We start from the raw sequence: 16,101 nt of genomic DNA, 5'->3' as shown, positions 1-16,101 counted from the left end.
TTGTGCACTGTCCAGTGGAAGCTATTTATATTTTCGTCATGCCATGTATGATGACAATAAAGCCATTCTAATTCGAATTCTAAATTTATTTATAAAGCGCTTTCAGTCAAAGTGCTGTACACAGTGATAAAAACAATAAAAACTGATAAAAACTGACAAAAACAAAAAAAACAAAACAATAAAGAAGACATCAGCAAAACAAACATTTTAAGATTAATATGTAAAAGTAAATAAGTGGGTCTTCAGCTCAGTTTTAAATACATCAATGGAAGATGCCTGCCTGATTTCAGCAGGTAGACTGTTCCATAATGTTGGTGCACAGAATGAAAAAGACCGTTCTCCAACCGTGTGCAACAGTGCCAACCACTTCACCACTGTACCGCCTGCTGCCAGTACATTGCAGTTTAAAGTAATGATATAGGCTCTGTCCTGCTCTTTACTCAGTTTATGCTCCTGCCAAAGATACATTAATGGTGGATTTATGGCCCACATTGGTATCTGTTTGTGTAGCTCACCATGTGTGCAGAGTGAGTAATTATGGGAGTTTAACCAACGCTATTTAGACATGCTTGTGTGCAGTTCTCCAACAAATAGACGGCATGTCGCCCCTCTGCAACCAGGCTATGCATAGGTTGCTCCTGATTGGTTGAAAAGTTGGCTCGAACTGAACAGCGTTGAGCCACGAAGAAAACTGCATGTGTTTCTAAGCACCGCTTGTGACTTCTCCTGCAACAGTCCATCAGTCTTCTCTACAGCGAGGGCAGAAGCAGAAGGACCAACATCAACACAAACACAAAAAAGAATGACCTACATTTCTGATTGTTCCACATATTTTTGACATTGCCCCCAAATGACAGCAATTACTTCAATTAGATGTGTGTCTGTGAAGCGCTATGTAACATCAGTGCAGTGGAATGTTTTGACCTTTAGACAGCAGTGGATCTGCCAAACTCACATTCCAAATCATCAAATCCGGTATCTCTTGTTAAGTTAAAATATACTGTGTGAGCAAAAGAATATTAATGCAGAACTCGAACCTTTCAGCACTGTTTATACTTTAATAGTGGGCAAACTACCCAGTTCCATCTGTAATTCATGAGCAATGCTACACCTTGAAATGATTCATATGGTAAGAGTGCAAATTTTTATCTGGAACAGGTAGCTTTAGATAGATAGATAGCTTTATTTGTCATTGCACACTTTCATATACAATGACATTTTTTAGCCTCAGACTTTTACCATAACATCTCAGCCTAAGTGTGCATTTTAAAATAATTTTGTGAGGTTTCTGTTTGAAAACAAATCTGCTAAGACAGTTGGAAGTCTGCTGAAGTTAAAGATTTCATGAGTTAGTTGATAATCTTAGCTCATCGATAGCTAAAACTGATCAAATCAGTCAATAAAAATATACAGTTGATAGAAATGAAAAGTCTGCACACGTTTTGTTGTGAAATCAAAAGTCCATGTCTATATTTTGTTAAATTTTACATATTTTGGATGATTTTCATTGCAGATAATTCCCATACATATGGCCTACTATGGACCTCCGCCACCTTCTACTAGGCTCATTAGGCTACTAGCACCTCATGTAATGGTGGTGGAGGGTTGATTTTGCACTAACAGAGCGGAACAAAAGTCCACATATAAACATCTTGACAACCACATTTCATACAATTCATACCTGAAGAAGGGAATATAAGAACCAATGCTCTGCTTCTTCTAACAGCTCCAGTCCAAGAGGAGCATCAGGTGGAGAGTTCCTCCTTCTGAGGCCAGAATCATGAGCAGTCAATCATGATCATTAATCCTCAAGTCTGATTAAGTGCATCAAAGACTCTGATAACTTCTCAGCTTACTGATACATTTTGAACAGTTTTTAAAGTCTTTTCAGCCCCTTTTAAACTAGCATTTTAACCTCTTTGACAATATCATATTTTTATACTGCTTTAAATATTCAAAAGTATTTATAACTCTGTTTATCTGGGGTTTTCTTTTGCATGACATTTAATTTGTAGATGAATTTCCCGTTTGTATTGCTTATTTATGAAAACACCAGTTTCTTAATCAAAATCCACCAATCACACAGTTACGTGTTACGCAGCTTAATTTTGTAGATATATTTTTTATTTTACATACACTTGTTCACATGAGGTCGCCTACATTATCTTGATTACTTTTCATTAATCAGCGATCAGACACATCTTCAATCCAACTAGTGCTACATGTCCACTAGGCGAGTTTTTCCCACATGTAAATGCGCCACATCTGAAAATTGCCCACTTGGTGGTGCGTTTCTTCTCCAACTATCCTGCCTGCGCCTGATTGGACAAACGCATCGACTCGAGAGCTGTCTGCTCCTGGATTTCAAACTGGACCAACGTGGCAACTCGCTCACAAACGTTCTCTTTTATTACAAAAACAGTTCAGCGAAAAATATTTCTGAAAGCATTTGAGTTGAGAAATAACCTGTGCAGTAGCTGACTCTGTCCTCGCTTTAGTTCACTGATGGCTAGTTTAGACGTTTGACCAAAGTTTTGCAATGCATCGAACACGTCGCATCGAATTTGCATAAAGTAGAATCAAGTCTCTGGAGATGCACCGGATCAGCTTGAAACGCACTGCAAACGGACCAGCATGCAACACGGTGTGTAGGTGGTGGAGGTCACTCCTGGACACTTAATGTTGATTAGGCTGATTCTGTACAAATGAGGTGAAACTTAATGCGTGTCATGAAAACAGAATGCTCGACAGGAGCAGCAACAAAAACTTCACAAACTGTTAGTTGTGTCTTTGTGAAACATGTGTCCAAGGTGTTGAGTTATTTCTGTAGTAATTTTCTGAGCCTGTGGCTTGTTGAAGTGTTGTCCTCTGTAACAGGCAGCAATGAACTGGTCGTATTTTGCTGCTGGGTTTGACAAAATAATAGCAACACTTTGCAGGGGCACAGCTTGCAGGGTTATTGCAGGCTTCACTCCTCTTGTTTTGTCGACCATCTGAGTTATTAGTCTTCTTTCTGTCCCCTCTAACACACACACACGCACACGCACACACACACACACGCTGACATGAATAAACAGTCACGTGACAGAGAAGGTTGTAAAGTCTCTCTGTGTAAGATTGTTTTTCCTGTGAGGCAAAGCCACATATTAGCCTTGGAAATAGGAGCTCTTTCTCTCCTCTCTGTCCATCATTGACTTGCCAACTGTCAGATGTTGCTGTCATCCTCAGCCGTCCCTTCATCTGTCTCTCTAATGGGAATCCCCCTCTGTTTTCTCTTCACACAGCCCTTATTTCAACAATCTCTTGCCTTTTTCCTTCTTCTGTGTCCCATTTTGCAGTCAATCTCTCCTCCCACTCTGACACACATAGAGCTTTGAGGTGTCCTATTAATGTGTTGCATAATTTCACTGTACCACAGTAACCAGAGGAAACGGCTAAATCCAAACTTAATTTCCTTCTGTTTCTTTGCACGATGCAGCCTGGCTGCTCCTGTTTCAGGTTTTAAATGTGGCAGAATGTCAGTCTGTGCTGCTTCCAAACGATTTTCAGAAATGTCTCACCTCCATCACTCTAACCCTCCTCTCTCTCTCTCCCTGTTCCCTTTCCCACTTTTCTCTCTTTTTGATAGTGATGTGAAAAGTGCACAGACAACGAAGGCTCAGCTGGTTGGGAGAGGACCTACATCTGCACAGGTAAAAGGTTCTCCCTTTTCCTCTTCACCTCTGTCTGTTTCCTGCTGCTTCTGAACACAAACTTTCGCCGCCACATAAGAAGACGGCAGAATAGTAGTCCAGAAAGCAAATGGCATGCAGCAGATATATGTATCAAAGAAACACACACATACACACATGCACCACAGTGAACAGATGTTTAACATGTGATTTACTCTTTATTTTCAACGAGAAAGTGTTCATGACACCGACACAAGACTGTAGTTTGTGTGTGAAATTCTATTTTCTTTCCCCTTAAAGAGAAATTGTGAGCTGTCAGAAGTTGAAGTGTTACAACCACCCAAGGATGGCAGGATTTGTAACAAGGAAATACAGAGATGTTTATTGTACTTTCAGCTTGGAGTAGTGTTTACAGAGTGACAACATTATAACGCAAAAAAGGTTACCTCATAAAATATTTCAACATTATAAAAGTACATTGTATATTTCGTGACATTTCATTTATCAAGAGTTGTCTATTTAATGATTAATTTCTATTCATATGTATTCTTATGAATGAATTCCTACAAATCAGCGTTGTTACATTTGCACTTCGACGCATTCACTTGTGGAAGCTGCTCAGTACAACCACAGCACAGTGTGGAAAGCTGGCAGCTCAGTCATTGCAACTCACCACCCAGATTTATCCTGTCAGTCAAAGGACAGAGTGGTGGCTGGCAGTAACAACATACAGAGGATGTGTTTATTTCTGAGGATTATGGCAACCTGGGAGTAGTAACCTCCTTCTATTGCAAAAACATATACTTAATGGATATTTTATATGGATGTTGCTATGTTTAGAATCAGGATATGTGAAATCAGTTCATTTTTGGGGCTAAAATTTCAAGAATCTATCCAACAAAATGTTTTTTGGTTTGTTGAAACAGTTTCAAAGGCTTCATGCTGGGAAGTAAACGGAATAAAATATAACTTAACAGTTCAGTAAATAAATAAAGCATTAAAAATTCAAAGGATTAAGAAAAAAGACACTTTTGGTGTAGTGGATTGGGGATTGGACTCATGAGCCCTTTTTATCTTTTCTTTTTTTCCTCAAATACTGGTTACAACTCTACCCAGGTATTTAACTGGTGATCATTAACCTGCTTTAACAAGTTTAGGTTGCAGGAGTGGATGTTGTTTCAAGTCCTATATTAGTCAAGAGCACATGTGCTGCTGGGTAATACAGTGAAATACAAACATGAGAACATATTGATGCAGTCAAATCTAAATACGTTTTCTTGACTTTGAGTTTTGTCTTGATTTTGGATGGAGCAGGTTGCCAGCTTTCAGTGAAATACTCCACTCTACCTGCTGGCAACTGCAGGCAGAAAGTTGGCAACTAGCAGGTGAACACAATGGAGCATTTAGCTACTAAAATGTTAGATATTCTCATCAGGACTGAGTGGAGACCAAAAGCAGAGCTAGAAGGAGAGTGTGTGAAGGAAAAGTTAGTCTCTTTCCCCTTACTGAGGTATTTACTTGCAGCTGATGGCTGAAGACATCCCAGAATATCGTGCAGGTTGCATATGTCAACTGCAGTCACCTTAAATCAAGTTGTAGATCCTATGGGTTACCTCAAATTATCCTGTTGGTTGAGACTGTGAGCACATTCATGCCCTCTCTATTCCAAATATGACCCTGACAAAAGCAGATGCTGCAAAAGAAGCTATGTGACAGAGACATCTGCTGTAAGAAAAGCATAACTTGGTCAAGATTAGATGTTGTCTAGTTTGATGTTCCTGAGCAGACAAGCTGTCTATGTAATCTAAATATGGCATTCCTCCCAACTCAATATATACCCAAGGTTGAAGAGAATCCTCAGCATTGATGCTGCCAGTGCTCACATCACTGTGTTGCTTGTCGAATCACTTCTCCTGATGTCAGTAAACCTTATTCTCAACCTAAGCCACCTGAGTCTCCAGAGTGTCTCTGTGACTGCCTCCTCAAACCTCTCTAACAGAGTGAATATTGGAATTAACACGCCATAACATGCCTACAAATGAATGATAATATTGCTCAGAAGCTGATGAATGGGAAACTGTTTGAAGCTTGAAGACAGAGCAAGTAAGTCCTCAAGTCACTGATCCACTTTGACATGGTGTGACCAATAGCTTGTGGAAGTTAATGTTAGGAACTGGAAGTAGACACTGATATGCAACTGACATTACTAAGCCATTTTACAGTTTTTATCTTTATGACTCCCCTCTTGATCACTATCCTGTAATTGCCTCTTGCAGTCGCAGTGGCCACACTTTAGCAAATTTTACAGTCACTTTTAGAGGCGGCGTTGTATCTGTGTTGTTTTTAAACTTGTTTCTTTTGACACAATTGGAAAAAAATAAGTGACTACAGGTTTAACATTCCTTAAATTCATTCAATTACGATTGAATAGACCCCTAAAAACTCACCTCTGTTCATCTGAATTACACATTTAGAAGTTTTTTCCATGAAAAAACTCTCGGTGCTTTCAAATTACATAGATGTAACTCTACACTTTTGCCTCCTTGTATGTGCAGATCTGTGAATATGCAAATTTGTGCATATTCACAGATCTCTGCCCATCGCTTTGCTGCTCTCCTGCAACTCCAGCTGCATGCTCATCCACAGCTCCGCCCAAACACTGTAATACTACTCTACACAGTGGACAGTTGTACCGTTGGAGGAGTTCAGCCATATGTGTTCAAACTAGCAAGTGATTCTGGAGCAAAATGATATAGAAAGTCCCTCCCTGCAAGCTGATAGCATTGGTTTCTCAGGTTAACAACGTAAGAAACACCTGTTGTCTGATTGTAACTCTCAGCATACTTGCAATCATCAGCTGAATATTCAAGGCAGAAATACTCAGCTTTGGTGCTGACTGCTTGTTTCGCTCATGATATGTCTTCTATTATCTAAAAACAAACGCCATGTGGATGTGTTAACAAGGTAAGAAACTTGACTTTCACCGGAGGGGTCTTTAATAATACAGCCTACTTCATTTTCTAGTTCTGCCAATTTCTACACATCAGTAATTCATCCAGTGGTAGAAATTTTATCTCTTAAACCTCCGCTTGTTTATTATTAGTTGTGCACAAATTGAAAGATTCTTAAACCAAAATTAACTGCGGGGGATGTTGCAGATCCATCCACTCGCTCTGACATGATCGATGATCACACAGAGCTCAAGGTTGACAGAATACTGTCATTATCATCACTTTCATCGCTTATATTGTCACTGTGACCTTCATCAGTCATCACTTTAATCATTATCATCATTATTTCATCCTCTACAAATATACACACCATTGTGTCTCCGTCCGACCCTCCATTATTCCCACCTCAACTCTGCCAAACAGCATCTGATCCTCCCGACACACATGTGGTTTCCTGTCCTCGTCTGTCAGCATTTACACACCAAATGGTGTTTGACCAGGATTCAAGGCTTTTCTAGTCCCATCCCTAATGCATGTGAATGACCTGTGTGTGTACATCTGTCTGCATGGGTGTGTGTGTGTGTGTGAAAGAGTGCGTGTCAAGGATGTGTATGTGTAAAGGGAGTACGTAATAAGGTGATTTTTATTTGTCCTCCCTGTCCTCGTGTCCTGTCAAGACCATAGATTCAATTTGTGTGTCTAGATAAAGAGAGATTGTGTGTGTGTACATATGTGTGTCTGTATATATACGTGTGTGTGTGTGTGCATGTGTGTGTTTGTGTCACAGAGAGACAGATTCCTGCCAAAGGATTCTCATCTTTGAGCCCAGTATCAGAGATTGATGCAGAGATGAATGCTATTTTGGACAGGCAATGTGTTTACCTCTCTCTCTCTCTGTGTGTGTGTGTGTGTGTGTGTGTGTGTGTGTGTGTGTGTGTGTGTGTGTGTGTGTGTGTGTGTGTGTGTGTGTGTGTGTGTGTGTGTGTGTGTGTGTGTGACAAAGGGCGCTGGTTGGGTGTGAACTGGAAAGTGTGCAGAGCGTTGAGTGATTTTTTTAAGGGAAAAGTGGAATTCCACGTTACAGGAGGGCAGATTATCTGACAGGGGAGACAAATGCTGCTCTGTGCATGTTGTCAAGCCAAGCAGGTGAATGAATAATTGATGCTCACAAAAAGATGCACCTTTCCACTTAGAAAATGATATTTACACACACATTTTGTCATCGGTGCAAACACGTGACAATTTTGGCAGCGTTTGTGCATCAGTGCGAGAGGAAAGTATTATGTCCTTTACCTAAGTAGAATTATCAACATCACACCATACAAATATCAGGTCGGCAGTTTAAATCCTTCTGCAATACAGAAGAATTCTCTGCTAAATGTACAGAAAATATCACAATTTATAGAAAACACGATTCTACAGACCAGCTTGTTACTATATATGACCGTATTTGAATATTAGAGCTGAAGTCTCAGTGTGTAAGCAGCAGTTTGCAAGCAGCAATGTTGTATCATTGTTGGAAGCAGTATTTTTTACTTCATATAGAGCTTGGTACTTCAGTCCAGTTGTTTCCAGCCACTGAGATTGTGAGGCAGTGGGGTAATGGAGGGCAATACAGAAACAAAGCAACAACAACAAAAGCAGTTTTGCTACATGAATCTTTTTTTCTTTATCTTTTTGTGTGAAATGCTGCACAATATTACGTGTCTGAGCCTTAAACAGTTAGATAAAAGCATGTGAGAATGTCACAGGGAAACTCTCATCAGCAGCGAACAGACATATATTTTTTGTTATTGGTCACAAGTGAAACCCAAGCTGTGAGCACCAATTTAGTCCTTACAATATGTTGTTTTCTACAGTCGTATCATAATGTGCAGTTTGTCTAAGCACAAACTGCGCTAAATGTACTGGTTTGACTGTGATGTTAATTTTATTTAGACTCCACAAAGAAATCATGAACCCGGCAGCACCTCCTGCTTATAAATGCTAAATAGTGGGGTTGAAGTAAAGTGTTACCGACACAGTTGTCTCAGAGGATTTTACGATCAGTACAACAAACACTTTCTCTCCCTCTCCTCGGAGTCTGGATTTAGGTTCCCTCCTCCAGGATGGTCAGACGTGCAGACAGTAGAAATATCTATCTATCTATCTATCTATCTATCTATCTATCTATCTGTCTATCTATCTGTCTATCTATCTATCTATCTGTCTATCTATCTATCTATCTATCTATCTATCTATATGTATATATGTATAGCTAATGGAGCCATATTTCCAGATGAAATAAATTCTGAGATTATAAAGTAAAATTAGTTCTAACCATAACTTTGATCATTAACAAACTTGGAATTCTGTTAAATGTTGATACTAGACATGTCTGTGGGGTTTTTTTGTGTTACCTTATTACTCTGCCAAGGAACGCAGCGGACTCATTTGAATCTGTCTTTCTGTATGTGCACAACATTACTCAAATCGGACTAATGAATCTGGATGAAATTTTCATCAAAGGTCAGAAATGATACAAGGACCACCTGATTAGATTTAGGCAGTGATGCAGCTTATAGTCTGGATCCACAGATTTGTTAAAGATTTCTGTATCATTGTGAGATAGCGGCACGGCGTCACTGTAACCATGACAACAAGCAAACACTACGTCAGCTGCCTGCTGACGATCACGATTGCGATCCTACTACAAATCGGCCGCTGCAGACTTCTTTGTTGGAAATCATGCAACGACTGAGCAGCCTTGGTGGAGTACTGCGCTCTCTGAGTGCTTTTCTTGTTACATTTGTTTTCCTCCATTATCCATTACTATTGTAAAATATCTGCTCGTAGCAAACTAAAGCGTTATTATACTATTAATGGTTCTGTCAAGGCACTCAGCAGAACCACCGTGTGATTAAAGTTAGAAAGGTTGGCAGTCTTGGTTTAAATGTTAAAATGATTTCATGGCATTTAGCAGTGAGGTTACAAAATGCAGCCAACTAAATACCCTTTACCCTCCCCCAGAGAATGTAGGAGAACGTATGACGGCCAGCAAAAATGCAAAAGCTGAGCTCTATAACCAGTGTTTGTTTTGTCCATTCTGGGCTTCTGTAGAAACATGTCAGTGCAATATGGTGGATGTGGTGGAAGAGAATCCAGTCCATGTGGATATAAAGAACTCTTTCTAAGAAAACAGAAACCTGATTCCTATTCTCAGCTGATTTTATACTAATAAAAACATAATAAATAACATTATATTCCATTTTTGACAACAAATCCTCCTAAATCTTACACACTGGGCATTTAATATAGAAAACTTTAATACAGAAAACCTGTTTACTGACATTTTTCATCTTTTCCTAAACCGAATTAACTCAATGCAAGACACCTTTGTTGAACACTTGAGTACGGGCACAGTCTGTGCGCTGTTCATAAATGTAGCGCTTAAGTCAATCAGAAAAACAACACAACAAAAAAACTCTGCCTGTGGACACAATTCAGGTAACAATTAGGCTGCACAGTAGAGCATTACTGTAGAAACAAAAGTGCCCTATATAAACATAATTTCTCAGGAGACAGAGCTGGGAGGGAGGACAGGCTAATGTGTGGGCTCAAACTCAGGCAGAAAAGAAATCTTAATGACACATCACTTAATAACCTGAACCCCATCTCTGCAGTACTTACAGATCTGTCCCGTGTAATTGAAGGCTTTAGCTTTGACCTGGGCTTGAAAACTTTAAGATTTGATTTATGACTGACATGACTCACTGGATTCTGGATTTAGGAATCGGAAGCAAAAAACAAAAAAATAAATAAATGTACCTGCAGACATTGAGTTTGTACCTGGCAAAATCAAAGAGGAACTAACAGTCAGTGCTTGCATGGTCACATATTAACAGGTCTTTGTGAAAACAATATTAACACAAGTATGAAAACAAAATTCTCTGCCGCTGCATCATTTTATTGGTCAACATTACAAGGGCTGACTTGACTCACGCTAGAAAAACACGAGACACAAACAATTCTGGGAATCACTAATCCAATCAGTGTCATGTAGTGGCACCAGTGATCAAAACTCCACAGTTGCCCTTTAATCTTTTCACAAGGTTGAGTCATGCGATCTCAGCAGAGCTTCATACGGAGTCATTTCCACATGCTTGATTATGGCTCCAGCAGAGTAGATTGCTTTACACATGGTCAGTCCAAACATGCAGTAAAACACACATCAGATCATAAATTAGAGCAGCTGCTGAGTGATCAATCACGGGGCTGTTAGGACTCACAGTATGTAATGGTGCGTAATGATACAAAGGCTGCTGCGGGGCTGTTAGTGGAGGCTGACTATGCAAGAGTGAGGACAGAGCAAGTCTTATTTCCTGGTGCATGATGATGAGGTTTATGATCGGTGCCGGTTTAGTCGAGGTGCATCGACGGTCATGTGTGGTGGAGCTGACGAGTTCTGTTGCTGCATTTACTGTAGAGAAGCAGGACTCAAGTGCAGGTTACTGGAGGCAGGTTTCAAAAACAAAAGCGAGCTTTACTTCAAGCTGATTCAAATGCAAAAATCTAAGCGGGTAACAAAAGTGCAGGGAACAGACCGAGGTTTACTTTAAAAAAAAAAAAAACAACAAAGAAGTAAAAGCACTAACCACAAACACTGGAAGACAAAACACAGGCGAGGCACACAGGGGATCAACACAGATGAACTGCCAACTGACAAGGGGAAGCACCGGACTATAAATACACAGAGACTAATAGACTAATTGAACACAGTTGAAACTAATGAGGGCAGGGCAGGCAATCACAGAGGAGAGGGACACAAAGACGGCAAACACACAAGGCAAGTGTTAAAATAAAACAGACAGCGACTGAACAGAGTGGCATGGAACGCAATCATATGGCTTGGTGAGATGAACTAGAGCTGCACAGAATCGATCACTGTGTGTCGTATCGCATTAGTTTTGTGTCCAACTTGATGCCAACTTGTTCTGACGTAAGCGACAATGACATCAAGAGATGAAGGCAGGTGCAGTTTTTGGAAACAGGTGCTGCTGTTTTTCTCTAGCGATGACTTGAGGGCATGTTGGGAAACACCTGATGATGCATTTAACACAAAGGTTTTATTTTAGCTGAATTGGAGAGATTTGTATTTTATTTGTCTGATTTCGAAGGTTTATTCTGTGAACAGAATACGTGCTTCTTGGTTGATGGCGATGTTTATCAGTCACAGAGACTGAATACGTTCAGATTACATGTCATAAAGTATATATAATGAGTATTTCTAGTCTACTGTATCTTTGTGTTGAAATATTAAATGCTTGAAGTTTGTACAAAAACTTCTAGTATTTCATTCAATTGTCTTTCCTTTCTGTATTATATTTCAGTCAGTTTGACTATTTGTCTTCGGTTTATTGAATATTTTGAGAGGAACACATCTGTTCAGCTGATTTATATACAAACTAATGTTGATTTACATAACAATTCATGTAAAATGGAGGTTGGACCATGGACAGAGACCTCAGATTGCCCGTACATCTTTTAAATATTCAACCCTGTCATAGTTAAAAGCATCAGAGACTGTGTAAACTAATATATGTGTCTGACAACATTAGAATAAGTCACTGTGTTTCTACAACTGCATGTACAGACTGATGGCTGCTGGAAACTGTCTGTCTTGTCTGACTTTTAACTCTCTCTCGCTGCTGCTGCTGCTGTCGCTGCTTCTCGGCAGCGTTTTATTCGGCATACTGTCAGCCTATACTAGTCTTCCCTTTTCCCCTCTCTGTTGAAAGCCCCTCCCCCAACACGAGTCCACAGAGAGTCAATCTAAAGGTCAACATTCATTTGTGACTTCAACTGTCATTTCAACCACAATCTCCCAAGTACAAGTCCTCCATCCAACTCATTCCACCACTACGTCCTGCTCTTGCCAGGGGTTTTGTTGCTATGTCGACAATCTCCCCTAATCTTAGTTTAAACACTTGTGATTGGTTAAAATCTCCCATCCTCGGTTTTCTAAAGCTTGAAAATGGAGCCCATAAGAGGTGCATCAGTTTATTTTCCTCTCAGGCCTCCTGAAATACAACATCCTGAAAGGTTCGTGTGAAAAGTAGAAAATACTGACTCTTCCAGCTTTGATTTAAAAAAATGAAAATCAGACTTGGAAGATTTAATAAATGAATTAAAATCTAATCTAGACTTCAGGTATAAAGCTGCTATTGGTTGCCCATTTCATGCAGCTTTCTGTGCATGTTACTACTGTAAAAATCCTCTTCACTATGGGAAACGACAGCATCCTCCAGGCAGCAAACTGCCACATTCAAAATTTCAAATTTTGCAGAGGATCTGAATCATGCTCTAAGGCAGCCCTGCTATTTTTTATCTTTGTGAATTAGCTATTTTAATGATGATGCTCGCCTCCCTGCATACAAGTGCTCTGACAAAACACTTCCCTATCACTAATACGAGGCGATGCCATTGTTTCATCCTTGACCTAGCCTCACCCAATATCACTGTGATTGGTTTAAAAAAATGCAAACAAGCCACAACATTTTTCCCCTATAATCAGACCACTGTGGGCTGCAGAGAAAGAACATGAACCTACACAAAAATCTGCTCAAATAATTTGTCTGAAAAAACTACATTTGTTAACAAGACCGGGTTTGAAGCTGGAGAAAATACTTTCTGTTTAAGTTTGTAGTTTTACATACATACTTCTATGTGTGAATTGTCTGTTTAACACATCTGGCCCCTCAACCTTTTAAGAGCCTGTTTCTTATTCTGACAGATGGCAAGAATATCAAGATAGAGATGAGAATTGGCCTTTAATATCACTCAAATTAATTTGATAGAGTAAGACATATTATGCACAGCTTGATAGCATATCATTAAACTCAGCCAGTATCTCTCTGGTTGACTCCAGTAAACATCCAAATTAGACCCAGCAGCACGCAGAGTGGATCCATCTTGTTTTATTGATAAAGCACAGCAGCAGCAGGAGACACATGTCATCACTCAGCCATCATGAGCACCACGCTCTAATTATCCATGTATCAACCTGACTGAACAGGTGCATACATGTGCCATTTGTAAACATCAGTATATTTTTGTCAAATTAACTGCCACATGGTGGTTTAATTACAAAGGGTCACCATACTAAACGCTGCAAATTTATCTAGTCTGAGTGGCTTTTTGGTTCAAATTAGGGCCACATTGCGCCAAAAAATACTGCTGTAAAGATGCTGTTTCATTGTATCCTGTATCTCTTTATCTTTGAAAAAAAAAGATGGACTTTATTTTACTGCAACCTGCTTTTAACAGCAATAAATCATGTTTATCTTGGCTGCACAGATCTCAAATCATTAAATGTCGCTATGGTCTTCTCAAACAAACGCTGATTTTCTTGAAGAAAAAGGGTAGAAAATCTTGGAATATGCAAACAATGGAAACAATCACATTTCCTTTTGCTTTCTTTCTTTGTCTATTGAGCGTTTTGATACCTTCTGAATGACTCTCTGTGTTTCATCTTCGGAAATACGTCATGTCCCAAGACATACACTGTTCCACAAAAACACAGCATTTTACCAAAGAAGAAAACAAATGCAACATGATACATGTGACACAGTGAGGCCTGCTTAGAACCCAAACACTGATATAACAGTTTTTCAGATGGAGGAGCAAAGGAGTTCTGCAGTCTGTTCAGTCAAACCTGTAGGACTCTTCAGTTTGATGGCAAATCTAATCAAATTCTCCTCAAATAAAATATGACAAGGGTCGGATGTAATATTACCTGTCAATTGTCCCAATTATGCAGTCAGGACCTGTCCCTGCATTAAAAGGTCCGGCTCAAGTATTTGCTGTGGACTTGAACCTTACTGAAGATTTTTAACTGTTTTATTAGCGAGTCATGGTGCTCCTCCACACATCAGTGCCTGTAGTTTCCTGCCTGGAACATACTGAGTAGGCAGGGAATTGCTAAGATGGAGTTTTTTAGCGTGGCATAAAACTGGCCTCTATGTTTGGTGCTAGGGCAATATGCATTGACTGTACGTGAAATATGGACATAGCGTCCAGGTTTTAAAAGGGAGATCAACGTGGAAGTGCCTTAAATGCTACCTTAAATGCTACCTGCTACCACCAGCAGGGGGTGACACCTCTGCTTGCAAAACGAAGTGTGACTGAATAGAAGTCTTTGAGAAAATGATTTCACTTCTGACTTGATTTGTTACCTCAGTAAAGTTTTCCTGAAGAGTTTATGGTTTGAACAGCTGGCTTCAAGTCTCCTCCAATGCAGCATGATGTTTGTTTATTAAACTGTGATCATGCTTGGAGTAAAACAGATGACACAACAGGCCTACCTTGTGACAGATTGTAACCATATCCTCAAATTGTGAGTCAGATCCAAGTCTTGCTCATTGAGTTGGGTTTTAAAAGAGCAAGATGGAAACTGACAAATTCCTGTCTGGAGGCTGCAGAATGTCAATCCACAAATCACTGGGTGACATTGCAGCTACAATGTCCAGCTTTCATATACTGGCAGTGTTGTAGAAATCTCACTAAATCAGATTCTGAGGGACACAGAAGAAAAATAGATGTGATAGAAGCAAATTGTGTCAATAATAGTGTCATGTGCTTCCAGCCATTATACTAACGTCTCAAAATGAAGGTTATATTGACGTATTTATTTTAAAAAGCTAAGTTTAGCAAAAGCAATAACACATGTGCATGCGAGGAAGAAATGTCCTGAAAAGATCCTGTCACCATCTGTGTGGTTCATTTGTCTCCGCAGCGTGGCGGTGACAGGTGTAGAAAGAGAGGCAGACGGAGGGAAGTTGATGCAGAGCCTGCTGACACATGAAAGAAGATCAAAATCAGCCACATAACTTGTCCTCGCTTTAACACGGGCCCACACATCTACGGTGCACGTGCTCAGACGCCTCCGAGATGTGACAGGCGATCGTCTAGCGACAGGACACACAAGGAAACACAAAAGCTAAAACAAACAAAATGAAACACGAAGTAGGAGGAGGTGCATTTTGTATACAGAGGTACTACAGGGAACGAGGAAGGAGGACAGGGCAGAACAGACTGAAGTGCATGTGTGTGTGTGTGTGTGTGTGTGTGTGTGTTTAGAGGGCTGACGTAACTTGAGACAGAAGTACTCTTCATCCACTAAGTTCTGCAAACAAGGAAAAACCAATGAACAAAGAATATAAACTGAGGGATAAACAGCGCTGCAGCTGGAAAGTTTCTAGTTGATGGTTTACCTTAACACACTTACAAACACACGCATTTGAAACAGTTATGGTTTATTTTTGAATTAAATCAGATTTCAAAGTGCATACACGCTTTGGGGCGACAAAGATTATCCTCAAATAGCCGATTATCTGCTGGAAATTAGCATCTTTGCCTCCATGTGTTTGCACAAGTCTGTTTGTGTGTCTTGTCCTTAAGCGTCTCATTTGAATTCTTCAAATGTGAAATTTGCTAGGTGG

At 39.9% G+C, this 16,101-nt stretch overlaps 1 protein-coding gene across 2 annotated transcripts in view; it reads left to right on the top strand.

The window, feature by feature from the left end:
* LOC111587662 (protein ELFN1-like) overlaps positions 1–16,101 on the top strand; it is a 143,340-nt gene that overhangs the window by 85,115 nt on the left and 42,124 nt on the right. For both annotated transcript variants that reach the window (XM_023297714.3, XM_035942673.2), the window contains one exon: positions 3,629–3,692. The gene's annotated coding sequence lies outside the window, so the exon portion shown is untranslated. The remainder of the gene's footprint in view (positions 1–3,628; positions 3,693–16,101) is intronic.

This window comes from Amphiprion ocellaris, chromosome 4 (genome assembly GCF_022539595.1).
Source record: "Amphiprion ocellaris isolate individual 3 ecotype Okinawa chromosome 4, ASM2253959v1, whole genome shotgun sequence".
NCBI classification, from domain to species: Eukaryota; Metazoa; Chordata; class Actinopteri; family Pomacentridae; genus Amphiprion; species Amphiprion ocellaris.
This window is presented reverse-complemented; position numbering and strand designations above follow the sequence as displayed.